The 23,707-nt window shown below is 42.6% G+C and overlaps 1 pseudogene; it reads left to right on the plus strand.

Moving 5' to 3' along the window:
* Window positions 1-21,966, plus strand: part of LOC123153675 (uncharacterized) — a 40,266-nt pseudogene extending 18,300 nt beyond the window's left edge.
* The last annotated feature ends 1,741 nt before the right edge of the window (window positions 21,967-23,707 follow it).

Below are 23,707 nucleotides of genomic sequence, written 5' to 3' on the forward strand. Positions count from 1 at the left end.
CTCCCCGAGCTCCTCTCCTCCTCTAGCTCTCTCGCACGCAGCCACCGAACACACCTGCCGCCGCCGACGAGCACCACCGCGGCCACCGTCCACCCCGTGCCTCTCCGATGAGTCCAGCGGAACCGCCATCGCCTTCTACGTCCTCTACACCAACCCATTCGACCGCAGGAGCCCTGTAGCATCTTCCCGGAGCTCGTACCCAACCTTCGGCCGCCGGCGAACTTTCGAGGATTCGCGAGCTCTAGCCCCTCCCCGGCCACGCCGTTGCCTCTACCGGATCCGCTGTGAGCTCCTCTTCCATTCCCCCTCCTCCCCGCGCTCGTTCCCGCACTCTAGCCGCCCTTTTCACTGGGGCCGTGAGCTCCTCACCGCCGGCGATGACGCAGACAAGGACAGAGCCACCATAGCTAACTCCCGAGCACGGCAACGTGCTCCACATCTCACCAGGAACCTAACACACACACCAGCTCCCCCTCCCGTGCCCCCTAGCGCCAACCCCGACCTCGCCCGTACTCCAGCCGCCGCCACGAGCTCGACTCCGGCGAGCTCACTCCACTGCAGCCTCTCCCGCTTGCTCCAATGGATGCGCGAGAGTGCTAGCTCTCTGTAGGTGGTCTCGGCCGCTAATTTGGTCGCCGGAGGACAAAATCCGAGCCTCTCCGCCGTCTCGGCCTCGCCGGCGACTCAACGCCGGCGGGATTGACCCCGCTGGGTCCATGACGAATGGGACCCGCTTGCTAATTAAGTTAGGATTAGTACTAACTAAAATTAGTTAGTTTAATTAACTACTGACACGCGGGACCCACTGTCAGGTTTGACCGGACAGTGACCTGTTGACCTGCTGACGTCACACATGCGTCATGCTGATGCAGTAAAGTATTTCTGGAATTAAAATAAATCAGGAAATGATTTATAAATTTTAGAAAATAGCTAAAACTTCTAAAAATCATAGTAATTCAACCGTGACTCCAAATCAAACAAATTATATATGAAAAATTATCAGAAAAATTCAAGGAATCCATCTGTACCATTTTCATGCATGTTTGAACAATGTTTGTCCTCTGTTTTGGACAAAACAAATAAATGGCATTTAAACTCTCACATATGGAGTTTGAATTTGAATCTTGTATTCAAACCAACCCCATTTAACTTGTTGCTAGATGCATTAGCCCAAAACACATTCATATTGCCATGTCATAGCATGCATCATATTGTGCATTGCATTGATCGTGTTTCTTCTGTGTTTGCCGGTGTTGTTCCCCCTCGGTAAATGCTGTACCGATGATGTGATCGTTGACACTGATGAAGACTCAATGCTATCTTCAGAAGTGCCAGGCAAGCAAAACTCCCTTGTTCATTCCGATACAATCCTACTCTCTCGCCCTGCTCTCTTTTACTGCATTAGAACAACAACGAGTCATTTGTTACTTGCTGCGATAGCTGAACCCCTTTATCCTCTGCATGACCTGTCATTGCCACAGTAAATAGATGAAACCCACTAGTATGAGTAGGAGTTGTTTGAGCCATGTTGTGCCTACTCATTCATGTTTGTTTGTCATGCCTGCTATTGCTTAGAGTTGAGTCAGGTCTGATTCATCGGGGATGAATCAGAGGTGTGTAAACATGTCCTACTGTGTGTGAGCTAAATGGTGAACACGATTTGGTAAAGGTAGCGGTGAGAGGCCATTTAGGAGTACATGGTGGGTTGTCTCATTGAAGCCGTCCTTAGGAACTGAGTTCTGTGTTTGTGATCCATGATTCAGCTACTACCATGCATTGGGCCCTGAAATATGACCCCGCTCGACTTCTTATTCACCCTTGTCCTCTGTCCAGGAGTTGCAAGTAGTTTCTGGTGTTTGTAGTATGCTGGAGGCCGTGGACAGCGCTGACCGTAGGGGTGGGCTGTGATGCGGTAGGCACGTGGCCGGGTGTACCAGATACCCGTTAGGTATCTCGGGAACCCTGCACACATCGTTTGGGGCTGTGAGCGAAACTCCGGCCGGATCTCCTCATGGATGGAACCCGAATAGGCGATAAACCTGGACTAGAGACTTGAGTGTTTAGGTAGGTCGTGGTCTACACCCACGTCGGCTTTCGCTTGAAGTCTGCCGAGCACATGTCGTGTGCAGACGCTAAGTGGTGGAAACATGTATGAAGAAGTACACCCCTACAGGGTTAACATCATCTATTCGAATAGTCGTGTCCACGGTAAAGGACTTCTGGGTTGCTTATATCAGTTCATAGACAAGTGAAAGTGGATACTCTAAAATACGCAAGATAAGCGTGAGTGCTATGGATGGCGTTCTCGTAGGGAGACGGGAGCGGTTCAATAGTGGTGTATTGGTTGGTGAATATGTGGACTCGTGTGCGCCACCTCAAAAGAGTTGCTTGCAGTCGTAGTTTAGGTTAGCCACCGAGTCAAAGCTGGCTTGCTGCAGTTAAACCCCACCATCCCCTTTGTTGATAATGATGCATATGTAGTTAGTTCTGATGTAAGTCTTGCTGGGTACATTTGTACTCATGTTGCTTAATTTATGTTTTTGCAGAGAGACTTCGGTCTCGCTAGTAGTTCCGCGTGGACTTCGACGTTTAGCTTGTTACCTCAGCTACGATCTTGTGCCTCGGCAGGATTTGGTAGATAGTCAAGCTTCTCAGCCTTTTTCATTTATAGATGTCTGTACTCAGACATGATAGCTTCCGCTTGTGTTTTGACTTGTATGCTCTGAATGTTGGGTCGTAGGACCCCTGTTTGTAATATCTCGCTCCTCGGAGCCTAATGAATACATACTTGAGTTATAGAGTCTTGTTGTGATGCCATGTTGTATTTGCACATATCGAGCATATTGTGTGTATGTTATTGAAATGCTTGGTATGTGTGGGATCTGACTATCTAGTTGTTTATCCTTAGTAGCCTCTCTTACCGGGAAATGTCTCCTAGTGTTTCCACTGAGCCATGGTAGCTTGCTACTGCTCCGGAACACTTAGGCTGGCCGGCATGTGTCCTTCTTCGTTCCTGTGTCTGTCCCTTCGGGGAAATGTCACGCATTGAGTACCGGAGCCCTGTTAGCCCGCTACAGCTCGGTTTACCGGAGTCCTGCTAGCCCAGAGCTATAGCCCGGACCCACTTGCTGCTGACCGACACGTTCGATGCTGGGTCATGGATGCCTGTCCCTGTAAGTTTGTGCCACTTTGGGTTTACGACTAGCCATGTCAGCCCGGGCTCCTTATCATATGGATGCTAGCGACACTATCATATACGTGTGCCAAAAGGCGCAAACGGTCCCGGGCAAAGGTAAGGCGACACCCGTGGGAATACCGTGCGTGAGGCCGCAAAGTGATATGAGGTGTTACATGCTAGATCGATGTGGCATTGAGTCGGGGTCCTGACACATACGCATACTACCTTGTCAAATCTTTATCATTCCCGTTCACCATCATGCCATGAGCGAAACCATAATTGTTAAGAGGTAACGGATGTCTGTGGATAGAGGTAAGAATGAGGGTAACAGGGTTGTAGTGTTGACGGGGGAGACAAGTAATCCAACATCACGAGTGGCGATGGCGACGATAACATCACGGGAATCAGCGGCGGAGGCAACTTTCCTAGCGAATGGAAGATCACATCGGAGCTGCCGTTTGGAACGAAAAGACCAGCAAAGGTTTGTAAACCCGCCACCATTTTCCCTCATGAATCACGGTGCGTTATTTGTTCACTGAACATACAAGTATCTGTGAATAGGACGGTGAAATCCTCCTTATGTTAAAGCATAGTATGCCTATGTCAGAACCAAGTCCTCATGTCAATGGCATACAAAAGACCAGTGTAGCCTAGTCCGTTGAGTCTACACGGGCGGATTAAATTTTGGTCATAGATTTCTGGTTTGCCCAAAAGAGATTTGAAATAAAACAAAATTGTTTTCTAGGTTATGTGTTCATCAATTAATTCATGATTTAACTCCATTTTTCCTATACTAGGTGTATAACATGTGTATCTATGGAAGGCGAGAGCAAGGACTGTAATCCACAAAGCTCGTTGATAAAGGAGACTATGAGGCGGTGCCTCAAGACCCCACGTGGTAGGACCATGCACCCATAAGGTGTGTGGTGGGGTCACGTGCCTCCATGGTGCCCCCTACGTGTCCCCTTCTGGCTCTGTGACACTTCTCCTTCAGAAAAGATTAGTAAAAAATTTCAGGATTCTGGACAACTTAATTTTTTGCAAAAAAAATGAAACCAAGGCTAATTCTGCCGAAAACAACGTCGGACCGGGTTAGTTTTATCCAAATAATTCAAGTTAGAGGGCAAATGCCTCGCAAAAGTGGTTGGTAAAGTAGATACATTTTGGATGTATCACCTCATAAAATCTTGATGACCTTCTTAGAAGTTGTTTTACTTGCTCAGTGACAAGCAAGACATAAGCTTGATGGAGTTGATGAGTCCAAATTATGTGATGACTTGCACCTCTTATTTTGTTTTGTAGTACATGATTCTTCGGATTTCACGGCTTTCACGAACTTCTTTTTGTTTGATTTTGCTAGGTTGTCATGTATGGAAAGGATTTTGAAGGAAAGGAAAGAATTCCAATTTATGTTGATAAAATCATGATAATTAATGTGATAAAATATTGCCATAAAAAGGTGAAACTAATGGGAGAATAAAGGGTGCGTAGCGAAGCCTCCAGAGCAAAACACTACACTACACGCTCGTACGAGCGGTCGTACCGCCTGCCGCCGCCATTGCCTGGTCAAGTACTTCACCCCTTGTGTAGAGGGATCAAATACATGACCAGAAACATATCCAGAACAAAGAACCCTAGCCTTCGAAATACATCTGGAGGGGGATTGGTAAGGAGGAGACTGCCATCATCACCACAACATGCAAGAGGATGTCGGCATCAATCATCTTCATTCATCAACCTTCACCGTCATCCATCTCCATCTCGTCGTAATACCTAACCCATCGTGGATTTCTACGTGTATTACTCGTTTCTCCCATTCATGTTTACCACCACAATTCATATGATTTTCGTCGTTCCCGTGTGCAACTAGACCCCCTAGTTCTTGGGGATATGGATGAACCTTGGTATGTATAGGATATGAAATGTTAACAGGGAGATGAGTTTCTCAGTTGATTGTTTGGTTTAATAGCCTTCATGAATGTTGTGAAGGAGCCCCACTCAATATTTTCGCTGTAAGGCCACAAGGCATATAATTGTCATTGTAAAGGTTAAAATGTCGAGGTAATTTGAGGTGACAATAAAATCCCCAATTCCGTGTCTTTGCAATTTATAGAGGAATAACAAAGAAGACTTAGAGGGTCCGTGTCCATGGGGAAACCCTTAATTACCGTAGTGAGAACCGGTGCGGGGAATCTATGGTAGTGTCATATGTGGTACGAATTCTACCTCAGGTAGAATGTATTCTATACCCAGGTCCGCCCAATCACAAACATCAAGTGTGACTCAAGTATCTAGCTACGACTATGCTTTGACATATGTTGCGATAGACACATACCAATGGGAATTACGGACTCCCGAACGCTTTAATCCTATGCTAGTTCTGATGCTTTACTCGTTCCACTATGCTCATTTACATCCTTTTGTGTCATTTACTTTTATTTCACACTCTACTCAAAATCATTATACTTCCGCCGTCACTTTTCTTTGAGTTTACAATTTACTTGTAGGCACATTTATGTAAGTCTCTACAAGGGACAAAAGTACAATTCCTTTACCCCCTATGGGATCAATACTCTTACTTCGAGAAGGCTGCCAGTAAATGTTGTGTACTTGCAAGCCATCAATATCTATAAGATTTCCTCTTATTTTGTTTTGAAAGAGATAATATCATTACCTATATAACCTTTCGGCAACACTATACAGGAAAACACTTTCACAGACAAGTGTATTGTACGGTGCATCATAATATCATGATATTTATTATATGAAAAAAGAACTCTCATCGATCCCCTTGTTTACACATGAATAAAAAAATCAGGTGGGTAAATACAAAAAGAGTCTATTGGTTTGACCGATGCTCTGTAGTTTCTTTTGGAGAACACGGTCCCATATCCAAATATATTTTGTACAATGTCGTAAAAATAAGCTTTCTTTTTAAAATAAAAGTAAGTTTAGCAACCAATAGTTAAAACTAAAAATACATACTAGATGAACGTAAATCAACGTATTTGGCTTTCTGATTTTGAATAAAAAATATATAGATTGTCCCTCTACGGGGCACCCTCAACAAATGGGCCCAAAATAGACCTTCAGTAGAAGTATTACCATGGAGATGTGGAAGGAAAACTCGTGGGCCTAGAATTGGGCCTATCAAGATTTATATTGTTCCACTGATGATGATGGGCCTAGAAAAGTTAAGCATGGACATTCCTTTGTTCTCCCAAGCCCCACCCCTTTTGAAACCTAGGGTTTTCCCCCTTCCAACCCCCCTATATAACCCCAAAATCTCGTAATGTCCATCGAGCCGCCACTGCCGCCGCCGCCACCAACCATGCTCTCCTTCATCTAAATCAAGGCAGTCTCTCATCTCGTCTTCTCCATCGAGTCAATTGATTCACGACGCTTGGTAAGCCCTACCGTATATCTGATATATGTTAGCGCAGTTAGATCTTTGGCTCATTGTTATGATTATGCCTCGCCTTATTATTATATAAATCCAGTGTTCATCATGATTTTGTTCTTCCCAACACAAGGACGGTTGTATCTGTGTTCATAGTTTCTGAATGCTTTACTTGAGCATAGATTCATGTGGGATATAACTAGAGGTTTTGTTTATAAGATTGATGTATCCGTCTTCTCACTTTTAGGGGGGGTTATAGATTCTTGTGAAACACTCAATAATTTTGTTGGTGTTGTCATCCTCGCATTGGAAATTTGGCCATGTTGGAAGAATGATCTAATGCCCTATATATATGGAAGAAAGAATCCCACTAGGAAAAATATTGTTTTATATTCATAAAGTTATATTTAGTTTTATTAAAATATTTCATATTAGTATAATGCTACATTCCTTTTCTCTTGTGAGAACCGCAGGGTTGCTAGTTACGCCATACCTTTCTTGTCTCAACACAAGGGTGGTAATACACACAATATGTGCATGTTTGTTGGTTTGCTAAATTTTCATAATGGAGTCATCGAATTTTTAAATCTCATTAAGACAAAATAATGTTTGTTTGGCAGATTCTCTAGAAGGATAAACATGGGGAGCACATGAAGGTCCATTAGTGGATATATTGGATAAAGTATGAAAACCGGATTGCCTGGTTAGATGAATATATACAAATGTGCAAGTGTGCCTCGCCAAAATATTATGCATGTGGCCACTCTATATATATTCCAAGCATTCATGTATGATGTGTATTGGTGTGAATATTTGGATATTAATATGGGATAAGTAGTGTTCTATTTTATTCCATGAAGATCTTATATGGCAATTATATTTATGTTGGTTGTTAAATCTGTAACATAAGGACTCTGTATGAGTGTTCTTGAAAATAACTAAGTAGTTTGGAATAATCATTGAATAGTCAGAACAAAATTCCAAACTTGGAAAGCATTTCATATGTAGATTCAGCCCTCGAGTGAAACTTGAGTATTACATGCCATTGTTACCATTACAGAAGTATTATATTCTGCTAATGTGCCATATATCTCCTATTGTATTGCAGATAGAGAAGTACATGCCATCAGTTAAGGTCCAATCATGGTACATCATCAAAAACAGTATAACACTATGGGCATGGTAGATAACAAGGTCAAGGTAAAAGAAGAGAAAGATGACAATATTATCATGAAAGGGAAAATGAAGAAAAATGAAGCTGAAGGTGATAAGAAAGCAGAGGAAAAGCAAAATTCATCGAAGAGGAAGATAGCTAAGAACAAGGGGGAGAAAGAGAAGAAAATGAGAGTTGTTGATCAGAAGGATGGTGAGGAGGAGAGAGAGGATTGGAGGAAAAGAAAGGAAAATGGGAAGAAGGAGAACTCACATAAGGGAAAAGGAGGAGAATGAGAAAGAAGAGCAGGGGCAACAAGAAATTGATGAAGAGAAAGAGGAGGAACAAAAGGAGATAAATGAGCAGAAGGGAAGGAAGGAGAATGGTAAAGAGGAAGAGGATTCGAAGGAAAGGGATGAGAAGGACCAGAATGACCAAAAAAATTGCCCTCACTTCTTTAGGGTGCCCATATCCTATTCATTTATGGAACACATGGTAGGTTTTCTTGATTCATAACAACTAAGAAAGGGACTAACTCATTTTAGCTGTCCCATTTTTACCTACTGTATGTTTGCATGATTGTTGTGAAGGTTATCTTTTCCATTGCGGTTCACATTTAGGAATGGTGCTCCCTAATTTGTAGAGTTAATTTTTTACATATATAATCTATTTCACCCAATAGATTCTTTGTTCAATTTGTGAATGATATGTTTGAAACATGTACTATACAATTGTTTCTATCATTGAGAAGGATAAAAGAGATAACATATCCAAAATATAAACTACTTCATGAAAGTTGATATTTTTTGTATTTACAAAAAATGTAGATTGTAAATAAAAGAGACATAACTACTATTTCTGCAAAATATAATGCCAATTGAGCAGTGAATGATAGCTAGGATTGGACTATAGGAAGAAAAGGGTAAATGCCATATATGCATGTTTGGGTTGTGCTCGACATGTTTTCAGCCATTATTAATTAATTTGTATGACTACATATGTTCCACACCATTCCAGTAGGATTCCACAAATACTTGGAAGATTGTACATCAATGGTTTCCCTGAGAGGTCCAAGCGGGAATAAATGGCCCGTAGAGCTGGCTAAAATCTCCGGTGAAAGATCATGGATGTCGCCTAAAGGGGGGGTGAATAGGCGCTTTAAAATAATTACGGTTTAGGCTTGAACAAATGCGGAATAAACCTAACGGTTAATTTGTCAAACACAGAACCTACAACAACTAGGCTCACCTATGTGCACCAACAACTTATACTAAGCAAGATAAACAACTATGTGATAGCAAGATATATGATAAGAAACAATATGGCTATCACAAAGTAAAGAGCATAAGTAAAGAGCTCGGGTAAGAGATAACCGAGGCACGCGGAGACGATGATGTATCCCGAAGTTCACACCCTTGCGGATGCTAATCTCCATTTGGAGCGATGTGGAGGCACAATGCTCCCCAAGAAGCCACTAGGGCCACCGTAATCTCCTCATGCCCTCGCACAATGCAAGATGCCGTGATTCCACTAAGGGACCCTTGAGGGCGGTCACCGAACCCGTACAAATGGCAACCCTTGGGGGCGGTCACCGAACCTGTACACTTTGGCAACCCTTGGGGGCGGTCACCGGTACCCATCAAATTGCTCGGGGCGATCTCCACAACCTAATTGGAGACCCCGACGCTTGCCCGGAGCTTTACACCACAATGATTGAGCTCCGAACACCACCAACCGTCTAGGGCGCCAAGGCACCCAAGAGGAACAAGCTCTAGGGTGCCCAAACACCCAAGAGTAATAAGCTTCTCAAACTTCGCTTCCACGTATCACCGTGGAGAACTCAAACCGATGCACCAAATGCAATGGCAAGGGCACACGGAGTGCCCAAGTCCTTCTCTCCCAATCCCACCAAAGCAACTAATGCTAGGGAAGATAATGAGAGGAAGAACGAAAGAAGAACACGAAGAACTCCAAGATCTAGATCCAAGGGGTTCCCCTCACTTAGAGGAGAAAGTGATTGGTGGAAACGTGGATCTAGATCTCCTCTCTCTTTTTCCTCAAGAACTAGCAAGAATCATTGGAGGGATTGAGAGTTAGCAAGCTCGAAGAAGGTCAACAATGGGGGAAGAACACGAGCTAAAAGGATAAGGTTCATTGGGGAAGAAGACCCCCTTTTATAGGTGGGGAAAAAACCAACCGTTATGCTCACAGCCCGCACAGAGCGGTACTACCGCTCCAAGGAGCGGTACTACCGCTAGGGCGGAAGTACCCCTTTGAAAAACAACAGCGAGGAGGCAAAAGGCCAGAAGAACCGCTGGAGCGGTACTACCACTTGACCTCACGGTACTACCGCAAATGGTAGTGGTACTACTGCTTGCGAGTGGTACTAAAAAAATACATCCGGACCTACCACCGCAAGACTTGGGACGAGTTTTTGGTCCGGAGCGGTACTACCGCTGTAGGAGCCGCTGTAGTACTGCTCTGGAGCGGTAGTAAAAAATTACATCCGCTCCAATTCGCGGTAGTACCGTTGCAGCCTTTTTAGAACACCAAAACTGCCACAACTTTTGCAAACGGACTCCGAATTCGATGAAACCAAGTTTGTTGGAAAGCTAGCGACAAGGGATAACACAATATTCAAAGAAATAACAATAATAAGAAGATGAGAAAAGGCCCATAAGAAAATGGTGAGAACCCTTCCTCTGAAAAGACCGGTAAAACCTCCAACACTGAAAACATCATAGAAGATGCATGCGAACTCCGTTTTCGATGAACTCAAGCTTGTAATCAAGATGAACATAAGCTCTAAGACTCACAAAGATAACCAAACAAGAACCAAGAAACATGATGCAAGGATGCAATGGTTTGAGCTCTCGATGAACGATACGATCAAGCTACTCACTTGAGAGCCCCCCTTAATAGTACGGCTATCGATCCTATAACCCGGTCTCCCAACTACCACCATGAGACCGGTAAAATAGAAAACCTATCAAGGGCAAACTTTTGCCTTGCACATGATCCACTTGAGTTAGATGATGACGATCTTGTCCTCCTCAAGATGGACCACCTTTCTTGATTGCGTTGGGTCGATGAAGACTAGATGATTGCTCCCCCATACTCCACTATGGGTGAGCCACTCTTCGGCACATCTTCACAAGTCCATGGACACCATAATGGATGGCAAGCTTCAAGCACTTGATCTCTTCGTGATTCTCCACTTGAAATTGCACACGGCAATCTTGATGACGATCACCACTTGATGTCATCCTTCCCATGGGTTGTATGATATCATCCTCTTGACGCAAGCCCATGGACACGTACCTAACCCCACATAGACTCTCACATAGACCATGGGTTAGTACACAAAGTGCAATGGACAATGCTTACCATACCATGGGATCACTTGATCCCTCTCGGTACATCTTCTACTCTTTGTGAGTTGATCAACTTGATTCACTCTTGACTTAGTCTTGATCAACCTTGAATCTTTCCAACTCTCTTTGTTTGGATGATGTCTTGAAGGTAAACATGAATGATCACACAATCTTCTTCTTCAAGACATGCTTGCAATAAGCTCAACTCTCAAATGATCAATCTTTGGATAATTCCTTGAATAGCACCTTGGTCGACACAAACTCTCCTTAAAACCAACACATGTACTCCAAGAAAATCCTATGGACAAAACCTTCAAATATAACTCAAGGAAAGCATTAGTCCATAGAGATTGTCATCAATTACCAGAACCAAACATGGGGGCACCACATGTTCTTTCAATCTCCCCCATTTTGGTAATTGATGACAATCACTTTCACGAGAGTTTATACAAGGAATTATGCATCACCAAGCAATGCAACAACCAATAATGCATGTGTAGGAGATGCAAATGCTTAGGAACAAAACCGAAGCAAGGAGAAAACTCTGAAGACTTCTCCACAAAACTCTCTGAAACTTCTCCCCCATTGGCATCGATTGACAAAATGGGCGAAAAGCATAGAAGGCCAATATAAATTGTGTTCCTCCATAAATTGTGTATTTCTCAACAAGAGAGTGGAATGCAATACACATATCCAACGGTAATACTTGGAGGAAGACCAACTATATTGAGGCACCAAGATTGCTAAAGGAAAGATATGCCACAAGGACATAACAAAGAGAGAAACAAGCAATCAAGCAATCAAAAGATACCAATTGAAGCAAGCTATCAAAAGATACCAATTGAACCAACTAGGCCAAAGATCCTACGAGCTACATGAATAAAGGATATTATGATAAGAGCAAAGGAGTGTTCTAAAGAAACTAGAGAAGCTCCCCATGATTTGTGCACACATAAGAATCTTTGTATTTGGATACAAAGTGCACAAAATAGGATCATAGCTCCCCCAAAATCAACAGAAACTTATAACAAGTGCAAGTGAGCATATAGGAAACTAAGCCTAGTACATGTAACAAACACATGGTTGAGCAATAAGTAACAAAGGCAACTTAAGAATGGGCTCAACCAAAATGATGTGTGTGAGTCAAGACAATGCACTTGAGAAGATTAATGTACGGATGAGCATTAAGCATCAATAAAGTCTTGAAAAAATGAGGCAACACAGTGCAAGGCCTATCATTCCCACATACAACTAGCAAATGGGTTCACAAGCTAACTAATAAGCATATAAAGAACCTATGCTTGTGACAACCCGTGGCGAAGATAGAAGATGAAAGCCTCATCAAGACGAGGGATACCAATTAAGATGGAAAAAGCCTCATAGAGATAAGCATGAGGAAAATAATCTTCACCACACAAGAGTGCATCAAGATGCAACGAGATACAATACGCACTCAAGGCAAAAGCTTTCACGGAGCCACCAAAGAAATAACATAAGAAAGGCAAGGTGGGCGTGAAAGAAAGGATATCATCTAGAGATGTAATTTCTCTCAAGTGTATAAGGTTCTAGGTAGACGAAATCATGATGATATATATCTACAAAGAAAGATGTACACCCGAAATAGTTACAACATGAAGGAACAAGATATCCAAACGGAAGTCATACATATACCAATAAGATATTTGATTGAGAGCATAGCACAAGGCTAGATATGGTCTTATTGCATATAAATGAATTCCAACCACACGAACATCAAAGACATCACAACTAGCAACAAGACATCATTGTTGGGATGCTTTGAGAAAGGAAACAAGTATCACAAGAGAGAATGGATAACATGCCATGATACAACCTACGAAACGTTGATGCAAGAAATGTGTGCATGAAGTAGATGATGATACTTGTTACCGAGATACCATTGGATGGATGTAGTAGATGCCAATTAAAGGTAGATAGTAGTTCATTAATCATCCTAGCTTGACTCCAATAAGCACATGGTGACACCACCTTCCTTGTGAGTGAGCCGAGCATCCAATGCATCTCCACTTGTTCCTAGAACAACAACACAAACAAAATGGTACCCAAACTCATTGGGACCAAAGAGTTAGAGAACCAACAACACATAGGACAAACTCCACATTAATATGTGCATATAGATATGAAAATGAATTTCATGCACATCTCATCCAATTTGAGACTTGCTGGAGTTCCCCCTATATATTGGATCAAAGAAAGAAAACATGCCAAAGAAACTACAAGAAGTAAATATGCATGCTCAAGACTTTCAAGAAGCAAGACCAAAAGACAAAGAAATACCAAGCGAAGAAAAGATACCAAATGAATAAATCATCACTTGGAGGATATCCATAAAAGATACATCAAGGAATGAGATATCCATTGATACACTCAAAAAAAGATGTCAAACTCCCAAAAGAGAGAATGGTTCCAAACAAACCAAGCCCGCTACAGAGTTTCATGATGGCACAAAGCACCAAAAAGAAACGGCTTGCCTTCCACAAACACACACTTGATAAGGATCACAAGATGAGTGTTTTATAGAGAATAGGATGGCTCCCCCAAGCCTAGTGCATTATAGAGAGTTTGCATTTGAATACAAAATGCACGAGGTGGGATCACCACTTTCACTATATCTAGAAAACACTAGACAAGGTCAAGAAATTAACAAGATCCACAAGTGGTATGGAATACAATGGGAGTTGACACAATCCTAGGCAAGAGATAAAGCAAATAAAAGCAAAGGCCAATGTAAAGATGATCAATAATTTCTACCACACATAAGTGAGTACCAGTTGTCAAAAGACAAGAAGTATTTGGAAATAATTCCCGGTGGTAGATAACAAGGATATCCGACATCATCTTCACACCAAACAAAAAGCAAATTGCAACTTGTAGAGCTAATATGCCACCTAGGAACAAGATAATTTACAATATCAATTCTATGTGACAATATCTCAAATGTACACATTTTCTAGGCTAGTAATATACACATAGCATATTACTCCCCCATAATGTGATACCAATTAAAGATAAACAAGAGGCAAAAAAATGATCCAACACGAGATAATTAATGGACAATATAGAATTTGAATTTCTCATGAGAAGACATACCACATAGCGACTAGATAATCTAGAAATATCAATACTATATGGTATTACTCATGTACACACATATATAGGATTGTGAGGTGCACAAAGCACATCACTCCCAAAGGCTCAATGCATGACACACACGTACATGATGTGCAAACCAACACACACATACTTGATTGCTCAAGATAATCAAGTTGGAAGCACAACATATACAAACACATGCAAGGAACAAAACCAAACATGCAAAGGGGTAAGTAACTATCAATGTAAACACTTTAAGCACGAGTTACCGCATGGAGAAACATTGGATATAAGATAGAAACTTGATAATTCGAATAACTTGGATTGAGACAATTAGAATGATGAAGTCCCCTTAATTCTTCATAAAGTAGCCAAGTCTCCAATGCCCTCCAACAACACCTATTGATCAAGTTTGAGCTTGTTGGTCCCCAACCAAGTTGGGTCCTAAGAGGTTAGTCGCAATAGGCTTGGCTACCCAAATGGTTCTCTTCTTGACACCACTTTGAGTACCAACAACTTTGGCAAACACATTGCCAACCTTATCCTTCCCAAGAGAATAGATATCATCAATAATAATTGGGTTGGATAAGTTACCACTAGTGCATGAAGAGGCGAGGTGACCTTTCTCACGACATAAGTAGCAACGTCTACTCTTCACTTTCTTCTCACTTGATTTCTCAACTTGAGAAGCATTAGCTTGAGGATTCTTGGGAAGAGGACTTTCTTCAACTTGTGGTTGAGCATGAGATCAAACTTGTGGACGCTTCCCTTATTGCTTGTCACTAATGGCCTTCTTCTTCAATGGGCAAGATCTAACATGATGCTCTTCTACTTTGCACTTGAAGCAAACAATCTTGGCCGAATTCTTGACTTGTTCTTGGCCCTTCTTTTTGTTCACTTTGGACTTCTTCTTCTTGTTGGAGTTGAATCCAAGTCCACCTTTGTCATTGGGGGATTTTTGCACACTCAAGATATTGTTGAGTGTGAATTTTCCTTCATGACTCTTTTCCAAGTCTTTCTTCAAAGAAGTGACTTGGGCCTTGAGATCTTTGATTTTCTCTGCATGGTTAGTCTCAACACAAGTACTAGAGGAAGTATAAGCTTCATCGTTAGAGCAACAAGGCAAGGAAAGCAATTCATCACAAGATGTACCAATGTTATGCATGGATGAATCGCGAGGACTAGCACAAGGCAATATAACATTTTGACCAAAAGTAGTGCTAGTATCCACATGAGGCTCACTAGATGTTACCTTAGCAAGCATGGCCTCATGAGCTAACTTTAGCACATTATGGGATATTAGAAGATCATCATGAGAGCTTGTGAGGTTTACATGATTTTCTTCCAACATCCCATAATTGCTAGATAGCAACTCAAGTTGAGCCCTTAGCTCAACATTCTCCTTTAATATGGATGCTTCACAAGAGATAGAGTTAGTAGCACAAGCATCATCATTAGCAACAAGAGGAGAAGACAACTTGGCAAGCTCTTTTGAATATGAAGCTTTAAGTTGAGCATGAGACTCGGTGAGTTTGATGAGCTCACCCTTGATGACCCTTGAGCCATTTTCGAGGTGCTCAAAATCCTCAAGGAGTCTAGCATGAGCAACTTCAAGCTTAGCATTTTTAGTTTTGAAATCATTGGCCACCTCGAGTGCTCTATCATGAGATTCATTTATTCTAGTTATTCTAGAGCAAAGGTCTCCTCAAGAGATTTGGATGTGGTTTGTTCATGTTCAAGAGCTTGAGATAGCTCTGCGATCTCATTTGCGTAATCACGCTCATGAGCTTCCATTTTCTCAATGGTGACCTCATGCTCCTCTAGATGAGATTCCAACTCCTCAATGTATTTCTTGCCTTCAATGGCAAGAGACATGATTTCCATGAAGTTGGAACGAGCAAGTTTATTTTTGTGAAAAGCTTTAAAAATCATTTCCCCCTTAGTTTTTAAGGAGGCAACATTATCATTCTCTTCATCATAATCAACATCATCATCACTCTTGCCATCATCACAAGATATATTGGGATTCAAAGTGGGAGATACCTTTGAAGCCTTGGCCATAAGGCAAAATGCAATAGATGATGATGAAGGATCCGTTGAAGCACCATTCAAGACCACATCTTATTCCATGGGGTGTTGGGTTTCCTCTACATTGTTAGCACAACAATTCGAGGACATATATGCATTTTTATCATGGCAACAAGACATAGTAAACATATCATCATGGGATTTAGTCAAGCAATTTCTACATGATATGCAAGGACTATCAACACAAGCATGTGAAACATTTGGAGTGCTCGAAGTGTTAAAGCCCAAAGAAGGAGCATTGCAATAAGATAGTGATGAAGGATCATCCACAATGAACATACTATCATCATTGCAATGACCAACACTACTCACCATATCATTACCTTGTGGCAAGCCACATGTAGGTGAAGTAGAAGAAGTTGAGAAGACTATACGGCCGGATGTGGAGGGAGAACAATCATCCCCACAAAACTTGGACACGCCATATTTATCTTGAAGCTTTGTCCACAACTCATGATCATCCCGGAATGGCATGAGTTGAAATATAACTACATTGCTCAAAGCATCGAAAAGCACATTAGAAGCTTGAGCATTGAGATAAGAGTTTTTCTCATCCTCTAAAGATAATCTTTGAGGATCCTTTGGAGGAGAAAAACCCATATCTACAATTCGCTCTAAATTTGGGTCCATGACCCTAAAGAGATTAAGCATGCGAATTACCCAAACATCAAAATTTGTGCCATCGAAACTAAGAGTGTGAGAGAATCCTAATCCCCTAGTCGACATCTTTACTCTCTAGGCGGTTAAGCCTAACAAAGAGAGACGAGGCTCTAATACCAATTGAAATATCGTGGATGTCGCCTAGAGGGGGGTGAATAGGCGCTTTAAAATAATTACGGTTTAGGCTTGAACAAATGCGGAATAAACCTAATGGTTAATTTGTCAAACACAGAACCTACAACAACTAGGCTCACCTATGTGCACCAACAACTTATACTAAGCAAGATAAACAACGATGTGATAGCAAGATATATGATAAGAAACAATATGGCTATCACAAAGTAAAGAGCATAAGTAAAGAGCTTGGGTAAGAGATAACCAAGGCATGCGGAGACGATGATGTATCTCGAAGTTCACACCCTTGCGGATGCTAATCTCCGTTTGGAGTGGTGTGGAGGCACAATGCTCCCCAAGAAGCCACTAGGGCAACCGTAATCTCCTCACGCCCTCGCACAATGCAAGATGCCGTGATTCCACTAAGGGACCCTTGAGGGCGGTCACCGAGCCCGTACAAATGACAACCCTTGGGGCGGTCACCGAACGTGTACACTTTGGCAACCCTTGGGGGCGGTCACCGGTACCTGTCAAATTGCTCGGGGCGATCTCCACAACCTAATTGGAGACCCCGACGCTTGCCCGGAGCTTTACACCATAATGATTGAGCTCCGAACACCACCAACCGTCTAGGGCGCCAAGGCACCCAAGAGGAACAAGCTCTAGGGTGCCCAAACACCCAATAGTAATAAGCTTCTCAAACTTCGCTTCCACGTATCACCATGGAGAACTCAAACCGATGCACCAAATGCAATGGCAAGGGCACACGGAGTGCCCAAGTCCTTCTCTCCCAATCCCACCAAAGCAACTAATGCTAGGGAAGAGAATGAGAGGAAGAACGAAAGAAGAACACAAAGAACTCCAAGATCTAGATCCAAGGGGTTCCCCTCACTTAGAGGAGAAAGTGATTGGTGGAAACGTGGATCTAGATCTCCTCTCTCTTTTCCCTCAAGAACTAGCAAGAATCATTGGAGGGATTGAGAGTTAGCAAGCTCGAAGAAGGTCAACAATGGGGGAAGAACACGAGCTAAAAGGATAAGGTTCATTGGGGAAGAAGACCCCCTTTTATAGGTGGGGAAAAACCAACTGTTATGCTCACAGCCCGCACAGAGCGGTACTACTGCTCCAAGGAGCGGTACTACCGCTAGGGCGGAAGTACCCCTTTGAAAAACAACAGCGAGGAGGCAAAAGGCCAGAAGAACCGCCGGAGCGGTACTACCGCTCGTCCTCACGGTACTACCGCTCGACCTCACGGTACTACCGCAAATGGTAGCGGTACTACTGCTTGCGAGTGCTACTAAAAAAATACATCCGGACCTACCATCGCAAGACTTGGGACAAGTTTTTGGTCCGGAGCGGTACTACCGCTGTAGGAGCCGCGGTAGTACTGCTCTGGAGCGGTAGTAAAAAATTATATCCGCTCCAATTCGCGGTAGTACCGCTGCAGCCTTTTCAGAACACCAAAACCGCCACAACTTTTGCAAACGGACTCCGAATTCGATGAAACCAAGTTTGTTGGAAAGTTAGCGACAAGGGCTAACACAATATTCAAAGAAATAACAATAAGAAGCAAATGATAAAAGGCCCATAAGAAAATGGTGAGAACCCTTCCTCGGAAAAGACCGGTAAAACCTCCAACACCGAAAACATCATAGAAGATGCATGCGAACTCCGTTTTTGATAAACTCAAGCTTGTAATCAAGATGACCATAAGCTCTAAGACTCACAAAGAGAACCAAACAAGAACCAAGAAACATGATGCAAGGATGCAATGGTTTGATCTCTCGATGAACGATACGATCAAGCTACTCACTTGAGAGCCCCCCTTGATAGTACGGCTATCGATCCTATAACCCGGTCTCCCAACTACCACCATGAGACCGGTAAAATAGAAAACCTATCAAGGGCAAACCTTTGCCTTGCACATGATCCACTTGAGTTAGATGATGACGATCTTGTCCTCCTCAAGATGGACCACCTTTCTTGATTGCGTTGGGTCGATGAAGACTAGATGATTGCTCCCCCATACTCCACTATGGGTGAGCCACTCTTCGGCACATCTTCACAAGTCCATTGACACCACAATGGATGGCAAGCTTCAAGCACTTGATCTCTTCGTGATTCTCCACTTGAAATTGCACACAGCAATCTTGATGACGATCACCACTTGATGTCATCCTTTCCATGGGTTGTATGATATCATCCTCTTGACGCAAGCCCATGGACACGTACCTAACCCCACATAGACTCTCACATAGACCATGGGTTAGTACACAAAGTGCAATGGACAATGCTTACCATACCATGGGATCACTTGATCCCTCTCGGTACATCTTCTACTCTTTGTGAGTTGATCAACTTGATTTACTCTTGACTTAGTCTTGATCAACCTTGAATCTTTCCAACTCTCTTCGTTTGGATGATGTCTTGAAGGTAAACATGAATGATCACACAATCTTCTTCTTCAAGACATGCTTGCAATAAGCTCAACTCCCAAATGACCAATCTTTGGATAATTCCTTGAATAGCACCTTGGTCGACACAAACTCTCCTTGAAACCAACACATGTACTCCAAGAAAAGCCTATGGACAAAACCTTCAAATATAACTCAAGGAAAGCATTAGTCCATAGAGATTGTCATCAATTTGCAAAACCAAACATGGGGGCACCGCATGTTCTTTCATCCGGGGAGTTATGCTTTGCGCGTGGATGGAAGGAGTTCCTTTCCGACCATCGTGTCGGGTATGGCTACCTGCTGGTGTTCCGTTACAACGGGCTGTCACAGTTCTCAGTGATGGTTTTCTTGCCATCATCCTGCGAGGCTCCATACGCGTCTCTCGCCCAACCGCAGCACAAGGACATCGACGTGGCCAGAGAGGAAGACAAAGGGCTCACGAGCACCAATGCAGATGGTACTGGCCCGCAAGAAGAAGACGCTCACACTGGCACCAGTGCAGAAGGTACACCACAAAATGAATCTTCAAAAGAAGAAGAAAATTCTTTAGAAGGTGAAGAGGCAGAGGAAGTTGAAGACATGTTATCAGAAACTCTGGGGAATGAGGAAGACTGTGAACATCGCATGTGCAGCGACGATGCTCTAGAACCAGCGCAACAACAGCAGGACGATCGACGCAAGACCGACGATGGTTTTGTGGTTGGGAAGAGGGCTAGGTCTAGGAAGGTTGATGATATCATGGCACACGTGGACCGATCCAAGAAGTCCAGGCCCGCAGAGGGGAAAAACACTGAAGCTCCATCTGGTGATCCAGCTTCTGGGGGAGCAGCGTCAAGCGACAGTTTGCCAGGTAATTAAGAAGAACCCTCTGATCGATCGATCGATTTAAAAATAATTAGTATGTGTTGTACTTTTTACCTATATATTGGTATGAGATGGCTTGATTTTGTAAAATTATTTGTATGCTCTTGTTATTGAGCTAACATTTGTCTATGTGCACCTCAAACTGTAAGAAGAATCTGAGCATCGTCCACCCATGATGTCCAAGCCTGAGGAGATAAGGTCTCCATCTGGTCGTTCTGCTTCTAAGTCAGCAGGATCACGTGACAATTTGGCAGGTAATTCAGAATAACCGTTGGATGGATCAATTTCAATATAACTATATATTGTGATGGTTAAATGTTGTCACATGATTCATAGGCTCTTGTTATCTAGCTAACCTATGTGCACATCCATTGTAAGCAGAGTTGGCCAGTCATCCATCAAAGGACTCCAAGGATAAGGGAAAAAGCTTTGTTGTCCCTTCAGTTGTTTATACCAGGTCTTCTGCTTCAGCATCTAAAAGAGTTCCCCTCAAAACGGCTTCGGAAGAAACAACATCAAGTGATAATTTGGCAGGTAACAAATCGATTTCAAATTGAGTAGTACTTTTTTACACACACACACACACATATACTGGTTGAGATGTCTTAGATGTTGTTTCATCGAGCTATTAATATGCTCTGCTAGCTACATAGCACTGGTCTTATACTATAAATGGTTCCTATCTATATGCTCTTGTCATGGAGCTAATGAACTTTACCCACATATAGTTCATACAGGTGTATTCGCGCCAGAATCCGTGTGCACGGACTTAACCACGTGGCACAAACCTTTTGGTAAAAGGCTTAGTAAGCAGAATCAATTCCCGATGTTCAACAAGAGCAATGGTGAAAACCAACCTGGCAGAGGTAAATGTCTTTCTTCCTTCCTTACTACCTTCCTTCCTTCCTTCCTTCATGTAAGAGCGCCCTTTTATTATATTGCCAGTACTAATTAGAACAAACTTAAAGTGAACTATCCTGATAGTCTCCATCTTTTTATACTAATTCTCATCAAGGTTATGAGAAGGCCGGGATTAACATCACAGAGGCATCCAGTAACTCAAAGGGAGAAGGAATATGCCATCGAGAGGGCGCGGAGGTTCAAATCTGAGAGACCCTTCACCGTCAAGGCAATGAAGCACAACGATGTCTATGCCTCGTACTTCATGGTAATTATCAATTCAATTTCTCCCTTCAATACATTAAAAATGCATTGCTCACTGACTGATCGTGATCGACCTGTAACTACAGATCATCCCAGACAAGTTCGTGAAAACATTTCTCCCCAAAGAGAGCAGGAAGATGACAGTGTGGGACCCACAGGCGAAGCCGTGGAAGGTGTCGTACGAGTACACTGGCGGGGAGAGTCCCCGCGCGGCATTCAGCGCTGGGTGGGGTGCGCTGGCCATGGAGAACAACCTAGAGAAGTCGGATGTGTGCATCTTCGAGCTCCTGGACCAAGAATACAACATCAAGTTGCAGGTTTACAAGGTCGTGCTGGAGATCACCCCCTGCATCATCACACCAAAACCTCGCACATGTGAGTGATAATTCGCCCCAATACATTTTGATCTAGTGTCATTGATGATGGAGAAAGACCCATTTTATCCCGTCGTTATCAAACCACAATATTAAGAATTATATTGTGTGTGTTGCTAAGGCTAATTATCAGATTATAAGGAAGAGATAAGCATGTAGAACCAATCCCCTTCATAACCTAGGGTTTCCGTCGTTGCCGAATTCCCTTTATTTATAACCCCGAAAATTTTCAAAATCACTCGAGCCGCCGTTGCCACAACCAACCATTTGAATTAGATGGATCTCTTATATCGTCCTCTCATTTGAATAGAAGCCCCCTTGGCGAGGTCGTATGAACTCTGAAGATCCATCCAGATCTCAATTGGTTGACTACGCTTGGTAAGCCTATATTCTGTGTATCAGATGCTAGCGCAATTGAATCTTTAGCCCATTTGCACCATCATGGTTTGGTTTTTATACACTGTGGTGCATCTTACTTTTGTACTGCTTCCCACCACAAGAAATGGTGTATCCATGTTCCTAGTTCTTTCTTCCTGAATGTTTTAGTTCTACATAGATCAACTTATGGGATGTAACTAGAGGTTTCAGCATGTTGCAAGATTGACTTATCCTTATTCTGATTTTGCGGGCATACTCTTGTTATATTTCTAATGTTGTACTCAGTAAATCAGCTTTATTAAAATATTGGTGATTATTGTAATGCTACCTTTTCTGCAGTGATAGTCCTTCGGTTGCTAGCTAGTTAGGCCATACATTTCTTGTCTCAACACAAGGCTGGTGCAGATTTGAATCACCCATTAATATATGATATCAACGCTGTGTATGCATGTTTCATGGTTTACCAAATTTGCACGACAGAATGATCAATTTTGTAAACCTCTTCAAGAAAAAATGATGTATTTTTTGGCAAATGATATAAAAGGATAAAAAAGGGGAGCACGTGGAGATCCGTTAGTGGATACATTAGACAGGGTGTCAGAACCGTATTTCCTGGCTAGATGGATATATGCAGATATGCAACTAGCTAGCTAGGCTACAACACAAAATATGCATGTGGCCACTCTCTATTTATATATTCCTAACATTGATGATAGTAGCATCAGCCGGGCTTGCAGTGTCGTGTTTCCATTTGAGAGAGCGAAGCTTGATCGAAGTTACCCTGGGTGAGGAATAGTTATTCTTCACCCCTCTCTATTTTACCATCAATGCACCGTAATTTTACGTTCCGTAACTTTTGTCTTATTTCCGACACAAAAAGAGACCGTAAGAAAATATATAATCGCCGCAAAAAATATTTTATGTTATGTAAAATTACAAACGTAAAAACATAGTCTAAAATACACATAAACTGCAAATTCTCTTGTCTTATGACCTATATTTTTTATGTTCTTATGTCAAAATTTAGGTAGTGAATCAATAGAAATGTGACTATTTGAATTTCAAACGTAATTTAATTATGAAATGATTGTAAGATTACCTCAGGTGAAGAATAACTTATTTTGCACCCTGGTTGATGAATAATAATACTATATATATATGGTGGGTCTATTATGATAACACTCCTTAAGACCTTATTATGATAACACTTTCGCTTATTCTGCTAATAGCTCCACCGATCTAACACAGCCGCCCATCACCCACCTCCCGACCCCCACGGGAACCAACCCACCACTTTCCCCCACCCACCCCCACCCCCACCCCCGTGCCCACCTCCCTCAGCCCACCCCTCCTTGCCCTGCTCCATGCCGCC

This window comes from Triticum aestivum, chromosome 7A (genome assembly GCF_018294505.1).
Source record: "Triticum aestivum cultivar Chinese Spring chromosome 7A, IWGSC CS RefSeq v2.1, whole genome shotgun sequence".
Classification (NCBI taxonomy): domain Eukaryota; kingdom Viridiplantae; phylum Streptophyta; class Magnoliopsida; order Poales; family Poaceae; genus Triticum; species Triticum aestivum.